This window comes from Dipodomys ordii, unplaced genomic scaffold, assembly GCF_000151885.1.
Source record: "Dipodomys ordii isolate 6190 unplaced genomic scaffold, Dord_2.0 Scaffold3, whole genome shotgun sequence".
NCBI lineage: Eukaryota > Metazoa > Chordata > Mammalia > Rodentia > Heteromyidae > Dipodomys > Dipodomys ordii.
Genome location: NW_012267219.1, coordinates 32,466,527 through 32,475,801, shown reverse-complemented (window position 1 = coordinate 32,475,801; position 9,275 = coordinate 32,466,527).

The window sequence follows — 9,275 nt, the reverse complement described above, 5'->3', positions numbered from 1 at the left end:
CTAGCGCTCTACCACATGAGTCACTGCGTCACTTCCGATTTTCTGGTGGTTTATTGGAGATAAGAGTCTCAGAGGCTTTCCTGCTGGGACTGGTTTAGAACCTTGATCCTCAGATCTCAGCCTCCTGAGTAGCTACAATTATAGGCATAAGCCAACAATACCCTGCAGGAAATACTATTTTGAAGCCAGTATCAGGGATGTGGGATGTGTGTCAAGAAAATCCTAGACAAGCCAGGCGCTGCTGGCTCACTCCTATAGTCCTAGCTACTCAGGAGGCTGAGATCTGAGGATCAAGGTTGGAAGCCAGCCCTGGCAGAGAGACTTATTTTATTTTGTTAAGGTGATGTACAGAGGGGTTACAGTTTCATGAGTAAGGCAATGAGTACATTACTTGTTGATCATTATTGCCACTTCCCTTCCTTGTTGTTGTCCCACTATCCCTTCCCTTCCCCAGCTCCCACACTCCTACCCCCCCTCCGCCCCTCACCACCCTAAGTTGTAAAGTTCATTTCCAATATATTGTCTAGTAGGTATCTTCGTTGCAATGGGTCATCTTGAGTCCTTATTTCAGCGCTTTGTTATTCCCCTTTCTCTCCCCCGATTAGACATATGTATATACAAGATGCAGGGTATCAAAATCGAGTACAGTGACAACAGGGGATATGCCGTAGGGGAAAGAACACACAAAGGAAACAACAACAAAACGTAATGAAATCACATGATACATTTAAAACAATAACAATAAAGATAGATCTCTTGTGTCCATATCTTGGGGTTCATTTCACTTAGCGTCAATTTATATGGTCATTTGTAATGGTTTTTTGAGCTTTTCAGCTCATCTGATAAGATTATCCTGTATGGATGCTAATTTTTGCAAAGAAGGGAAACTATGGGACCTAAATTTCTTTGGGACTGGGTAACTTCACTTAATATGATTTTTTCCAAGTCTTTCCATTTCTGATGGAAGCAAAGAATTCCATTGTATATATGTACCACATTTTCTTGATCCACTCAACTACTGAGGGACATCTGAGTTGGTTCCATATCTTAGCTATGGTAAATAATGCTGCAATAAACAAAGTTGTGCTGGTAGCTTTAGTATGGCCTTGTTTGTGATCCTTTGGGTAAATGCCCAGAAGTGGGATTGCTGGGTCATAGGGGAGCTCTATGTGGAGTCTTTTAAGGAAACTCCATACTGCTTTCCAGAGTGGTTGAACAAGTTTACACTCCCACCAACAATGCCAGTAGGGTTCCCTTTTGGCCACATCCCCTCCAGAATCTGTTGTTATTAGATTTCTTGATTACAACCATTCTAACTGGGGTAAGGTGGAGTCTCAATGTTGTTTTGATTTGCATTTCTTTTATGACCAGTGAAGTTGAGCATTTCTTCATGTGTCTACTGGCTATTCTTATTTCCTCTTCAGAGAAGTAGAGAGACTATTATCTCCAACAGACTACTCAGAAAAACTACTCAGAAAAAGCCAGAAGTGATGCCACTGATGCTCACCTTGAAACTCTTGATAGTTGTCATAGTGTTGAATTAAGGTTAAGTGTTACAAGTATAGTTTATACTAGAAGAGAGGGAAGAGAAGGAAGTTGTGCACATACAAATCTATTCATCTCAAAAGAAATTCTCACCATTATTACAGTCCTCATTTCTAAAACTGGTCATGTTGTCATAGGTGGCATCTTTAATTTCTTTTTTTTCTACTAGGAATACCATACATACACAATCCCTTTGCCTGTAGTAAATATTTCAAGTGGATATGGTTATTACTGGTCTAGTGGGGTAACCCAAAGCATCTATTCCTGCAGTGTCTGGGCCATTAGTAGTGCTATATTTGACTCTTCATATTCCATTGCCTTGTATCACAGGACATAAGAGTCATAAGAGCTCCAGGGGAGTTCCTACATTACAGGCATATTCCTTCTTACCACAGTGGTGCTATAATGAGTTTCCCTCTTAGTAGTCATGATTGAAGCACTCCAGCTGGCATAATAACCCTGTTGTTTCATTGTCATTAGAAACCAGTGTATTAGGATCCTTCCTCTAGGTGACACTGGAATTATTAGAAGGGCTATGAGATTATAGTCAAATGACTAAACACCAATTTTTTGGCTGGTTCAAACCAAGTAAGACTTTTGTAGGCTGTCCTGTTCTATGATGTTCTAGGGACATCATGATTAATCAACCAATGCCAAAGATCAAATCATAATGATCATAAAGATCAAACCATTCTGACTACTACTTCAGTTCTACTGCCCAATACAGTAACCACACCTACCTTGTCTTAGGGTAGTATAGTGCCACACATAGCCTTCAGACAGATGGCAGTATTCCCCCTGTGACTTCTGATATATAGGAATTCCTTGGAATATTTTTTTTTACTGTTTCCCAAGTTTTTGTTTTGTTACCTTATTTTGTTCCAAACAGAAGACATTATTTTTTTTTATATGAGGTTTGTAAATCCATGAAAAGGTTTGACTCATAAACTGACACGTTGAATTGAAATCCCTTTGTAACACTACTTAAAGAAAATTAAAAAAAATACAAAAAGGAAAAGTCTTGAAATGATAATTTAAATTCTAATTCAACCATATTATATGCACTGTTCTTTTTTTATTAAAATTTCCAGAATATCATGTTCTTTTAGTGCTAGACTTATTCCTTCAGACTTAATTGGCAAGTGGTTCAATGTTTATTTCTAGGGACCTACTAAACTTTTAGCGTTTTATCAAAAAAAATATATATTCGATTCTAGAGCTTGGAATTTAGAGATTGGGCACTGTCTTTCAGCTTTTTAGCTCAAGGCTACTACCCTACCACTTGAGCCGCAGCTCCATTTCTGGCTTTTTGCTGGTTAACTGGAGATAAGATTTTCACATTCTTTTCTGTGCAGACTGGTTTAGAACCGTGATCCTTAGATCTCCGCCTCTTGAGTAGCTAGGGCTACAAGCGTAAGCCACTGGCACCTGGCTTTTTAAGTATATCTTTATGAGAACCAATGTATGTTGCTTATTTTCTCTCTGACATTCTATATTAATTCCTTGGCTCTATTCCTATGGCTCTCCACATATCTGATTCTTTTAGTATAAGCAGCAGATAACAACTTGAACTGTGTTTGATGTTTTCAAGATTTTTACTGGTAAAAATAGATCATACACCCTTCCCCTAAAATGAGAGAAACTGCAGAAGTGTTAACATTTAGTCATAAACAATTAGTAATGAACATTAAATTCACTGCCATCTTGGCCTCTCTAGTTATTTTCTTATTTGTTTTGATTATTAGGTCCATTGCTCTCATATCAAGCAATGGAAAGTAGGAGAAAAATTGTATTCTGATATGCAAAAACCCATCTGATTCCTTTTATCATGTGGAAAATGTAAATGAATATAAATAACATTCCATTTTAACAATATGTCTTCTATGTCTTACATATGTTTTACAAGTACTTGTACCATTTTCTACTTATACTTTTCAGAGCAGAAGCCTTATGAAGGTATTTCTGATGTTGTTCATAATAACATAGTACTGATTACATCTAATAGACATGGCTGCTATATAAGACTAAAAATGGAATGTGGTTGGCTATCCTTAAATTTAAATTTTAACCAAAATACTTACATGAACAGTGTATAATTAATTTCTACTTATGACCCATTCCTTATTAAAATAATCATTTAGCAAGTCTTGTTTTTGGTATTGGTAATACAATAATGAACTTTTTATACATCAAAATCCTGGAGAAAGCTGGGCATAGTGACATATGATCATAGTCTAAGCACTGGGCAGGGAGAAACAGGAGAGTGAGTTTGTGGGCAACCTAGACTACATAGTTCAAGGCCAGTTTGGGCTACAATGAAAAAAATAATCCGGGGAGATATTCTCCATGGAAAAACAGTTGGGATGTTGTTTTGGGCTACAATTGGACCACAATTTTCAGGGTCCTAGTTGGCAGATGGTCAATTGCTGGGCTCTTGAGCCTCTAGTCAGTATCGGAGTATAATGAAGACACCATAAAAGGCTTAGCAGGTGGCTGATAAAATTCCATAAGATACTATGTAACTAGTTCAAAGTTTTTGAATGTGATTGGATTTTTCATGGGATCTAGTAATGGATATATCAGAAGAGAAACATCCCTAAAGGACCAGGAATTTTAGGAATGGAGGAAGGATCAGGCTTCTAGGAAATCCAAGAAACCCAGAATTCTCAGAAGTTATGGATAGAACACTAGTTATGAATTTAGGGATGCTGGTGTAAAGAGCAGAAGTTAGTTTAATTTCTTGGGAGAAGCTATTACAACGTCTGATTTTCTTTTCTTTTTTTTTTTTTTGGGTCCGGTCGTGGGGCCTGAACTCTGGGCCTGGGCGCTGTCCCTCAGCTCTTCAGCTCAAGGCTAGCACTCTACCACTTGAGCCACAGCGCCACTTCCGGCTTTTTTCTTTTTGCTTATGTGGTGCTGAGGAATCAAACCCAGGGCCTCAGGCATGCAAGGCAAGCGCTGTACCACTGAGCCACCTTCCCAGCCCACGTCTGATTTTCTTATACCTCAGATTCTTTTTCTCGATCTTTATCATCACTTTACTCCACTCCCTCTGCCCCCGCCTTATTTCATTCCATGGAGATGTTCTCCTTTGCCACAACTACAGTACCTGTCTTGAAAGAGTGGCCTGCTGGGTTGTAACTCAACCTATGAAGACAAAGATGACGCTGGAATCTTTGCCCACATCTCTTTGAGATATAAGAGAATCAGGGTTTGGTGATGGGAAGAATTCCTTTCTGCCTTGGCTAGAATGAGAGAGATAGATTAGAGGAAACAACTTGTTTCCACTTAACCCATGTCTTAGGACAACTCACTACAACATCTATAGGCTTTTAATTCACAAGTCAGTTCCACTGGTAGACTGTATAGCCAGTGAACTAAAAGTATTTTTAATTTCCTAAAAATGGTACTGGGGTTTGAACTTAGGGTGCTATGATTATTAGGCAGGTTCTCTGACACTTGAGATGCGTCTCCAAATCCTTTTGTTTTGTTGTTGTTGTTGATGGTTGTGGTGGTCCTGGGTCTTGAACTCTAGGCCTGGGTGCTATCCCTGAGTTCTTCAGCTCAAGGTTAGTGCTCTACCACTTGAGCCACAGTGCCCTTCCAGTTTTCTGGTGGTTACTTGGAGATAAGAGTCTCACAGACATTCCAGCCCGGACTGGCTTTGAACCGCGATCCTCAAATCTCAGCCTCCTGAGTAGCTAGGATTACAGGTGTAAGCCACTTGTGCCAGCTAAATTCTGGTTTTTGAGTGGTTAATTGGAGGTAAGAGTCTCATGGGGACTTTTCTGCCTAGGCTGGCTTTGAACTGTGATCTTCAGATCTCAGTTTCTGGAGTAGTTAGGATTACAGGTGTAAGTCACTAGCGCCCAGCTACTTTTTGAATAGGGTACTACTTTTATCCCAGGCGGGCCTGGATTGTGATCCTCCAGTTTGTATTTCTCATGCACTGGGAGGACAGGTATGCCACTGTGCCCAGCTGTTTATTGGTTGACATGGGGTCTCTTGAACTTTTTGCCAGGGCTGGCCTTGAGCTTCAATCTTCTTGATTTCAGTCTCTAAGTAGTTAGGATTACAGGAGAGAGTCAACATACCCAGTGGTTTTATTTTTCAAGTAATTGAAAAAGATAAAAAGGATATTTTGTGACATAGGAAAATGATTCACAAAGGTGAAGAGGGGCAGATTTTTTTTACCCTTCATCTTTTTTTGTTAAAAATAACTTACATGTTATATAAGAAGTTAAAAGCTGGTCTTCTAACCATGGGTCTTAGTACATCTTTACATTCTATAACTATCAGTTGATTTCTACCCTATGGCTTAGCCAGGCTTACATCAGAGTTTGAGATAAAGCTGCAGTTTTTCTTAGTTTAGTTGATAACTTCCTTCCACAAGACATGTTTTCTTTTCCTACACTATACACAGACCCTAGTGTATAGTTCTAAGATTGATCTGGATTCATGTTCCTTTGATATCTTTTGTTTCTAAAGGCTTTTATCTTTTGCAAACACTTCTATACTTGTTTGGTTTTTGTTTTATCTCTCATCTCTAGTCTTAACCACTGTCCTTTATTAATCAACTCATTAATACTTTGCATCAAGTTGAATATATATACACATATGAATTATATTTCTGCATATTAGAATTTAAAATAAGGGCTTAAAAAAAGAAATACAGGAGGTTGTACTGTAGTTCAAGTGGTATAGCACTGGCCTTGAGCTGAAGAGCTGAGGGACAGTGCCCAGGCCCAGAGTTCAAGCCCTATGACTGACCAAAAAAAAAGGAATTTAGTTTTTTCAGGAATTATATTTATCTCCTAGTCTTAGTCTCAGGATTAAATAAAACAGAGTGAAAAAATCTTCATTCCATATTGCATTTTACATATTTCACCATAGACATATTAGGATTGGAAAGCTAGTGGAGATGAGATATAAAATTTCATTTATCACTAGGTGCTGAGGGTTCATACCTGTAATCCTAGCTACTTAGAAGGCTGAGATCTGAGGATCATGGTTTGTAGCCAATGCCAGACAGGAAAATCCATGAGACTTTTATCTCCAGTTAACCACCAAAAAGCCAGAAGTGGAGCCATGGCTCAATTAGTGAAGCAAAATAGTTTAGATACAGTGCCCAGGCCCTGAATTCAAGCCCCAGGTCCAGAACACACAAAAAATTTCATTTATCTACATTGTTTGATTTCTAAGATTCCTTGGTAATTTATACTATTCACATACGAAAACTGTCTTAATGATATTTGAACATTTGAATGTGTTGTGAGTGTGTGTGTGTGTGAGTGTGTGTGTGTGTGTGTGTGTGCTGGTACTAGGGGTTGAACTCAGGGCCTTGGTGCCGTCACTTTTGTGTATAATTCCACATCTAGCTTTTTGGTGGTTAACTGGAGATAAGAGTCTCATGGACTCTTCCCAGGTCTGGCTTTGAACTTCAGATTTCAGCCTCCTGAGTAACTAGAATTACAGGTGAGAGCTACTGGTGCCTAGCTGACAATTGGATTTTTGGAACAACGTTTTCAGTTTTAAATTCCATGCTATTTTTTTTTTTTACAAAGTGTAAGGTTTATTCTCTTTAAGAAGAAGCCAGGAAGTAACTACTAAAAAGTGTAAGGTTGTCAGATTGCCTTTGAGCATCATATGTCAGTGGAGTGCCTGGAACTGTGGAACTGATCCTTGGTGTGTAATTCATTTGTAATAGTTTTCCCTTTGGAGGTTGCATGATTTTAATAATGCTGACTCAGAGGTCTCCAGTCATTAATTCAGTCATGATTAACTACTGTTTGTGAAAAATTGGGTGATTTAAAAAATTCTGTCGAATTGAATATTTACAGCATATCCTAGGACAGGTTTGTTTGGTTAGGTGGCAAAGCAGAAGAAGGATTTCCCTCTGCCATTTTAAATGTGAGTTTGGTAGCTCTTTACCTCTTTGTTGCTTTAATTGCTCTGCTAGTCCCACTATGCCAGGAATCATATGTTATCATTAAAATAGATTCTAAAAGAAAACAACACAGTAGTTCAAAATGTATATCCTCAGGAAACCTCCAATGACTAGCTACAATTTGCCTAGTACTTTGAGTTATTCAAGTCAAAGCTGAGAACACTGAACTCCATTTCCTTTTTTTCCTTTTTGTGGTACTGCTGTTTTAAGTCAGGGCCTGCTGCTTTGTGTTTTACCACTTGAGCCACAACACCAGCCTTTTTAAGGCTTATTTTTCAGGTAAGCTATATGTGTGCTGTCTGGCAGGCCCCTGGATGGCATACAATCATTTTACTTATATTTGCTTCTGGAGGTGGGGATAAAGGTGGATTCACACTGTGAATCACCATGACTGATTTGTTTGTTGCTGACTTTTGCTTGGGCTGACCTCTAACTTAGATCTTCCCAGTCTTTGCTTCCTGAATAGTTAGAGAAACTATTTCTGAAGGTGAAATGATACCTGATGAAAATGGTGCCTATTTCATAGAATTGTTAAAGTTGAGATAAAGATAAGGAAAACTCGTGGTGTGTTTTCTGATACATAGTGATGGCTCATCAAATCTGCAAATAAGCATTACCTGTTCTGTTTTAAATGTTTTCCATGGGAACAGAAAGGTGGATTGGGAAGAGTATGGGCTTCTGAGTCAGCCAGTTGCCTATGAGGCATACTGAGAATTTCAATTAACGGTTTGAGCCACTGCTTCTTTATTTATGAAACGAATATATAGTAATAATATCCAGTTCACTGGATCGTTGTAAGCTAAGTGCCTATTATGGCCCTTTCCTACCAATTGATTATCAACAAGTTAACATTTATGAAGCCTACTCTGAGGACAAGGCAGAGCACAAAGTGTCACTGGAGGTTTCTAGAGAAAATAAGCACATGTTCTCCACCATAGCTAGGGAGACCCATCTAAATAAACAAAATCAAGCCAACCACACACAATGAATTGCAGATGATATATGCAAATTAAAGTAGCTGTCTCATCTGTACCCATTTATATTTTTCCTAGGGTGAATGTGGAGGGATTTTCAATGAGAGCCCCGTTTCCTGGTATTTTTACAAGTCAGCAGATCTCCAAAGCCCAATTAAAATAGACTAGTTAAAGATCTTAAAGACAACAACAGCAATACCCCAAACAGGTGCAGTCACAAACTGCTCAGTGACTTAGCAGCTAAAACCTCTTATCCCTAACCAAAGGCAGATACCTCCGACTACCTTGGAGAGGTAAAGCCAGAGAGTGTGACACCCAGTGGTTTGAACAGAAGCAGCTGCAGAGGGGCCGGTTCTCAGCATCAGCAGCCTGCCCATCACTGCACCTGAGAACTTTCCTCAAATCTCCTGACCGACCCCGGGCGTGGCACCGGGCCACCAGGCCTGCAGAACTGCAGTATTCACACAGTTAAAACTCTTCCAAGGGGACCAAAGGAAGGGGAGGGGGGGAAAAGAGGGGGAGGGGACAAGGGAGAGGAGAAAGGAAGAGGTAGGAGGGAAGAGAGAGAGCCCGCCCACGCAAAGGAAGTTAACACGGTGCCGACGCCCCGCCCCTCCAGGGCCCCGCCCTCCGCCAATCCCCGCCCCTCCGCCAATCCCCGCCCCCAAGGCCCCGCCCCCTCCCTGCCCCCTATCCTCTCGGGACGGACCGCGGGCGGCCCCTGCCCGCGTTCACCCCCCTTTCCCCCCCAGCCCCGCGTTCCAGGCCTCAGCGCCGCCGCCGCCCTTGGCACGCGCCTGCCGCGGCTT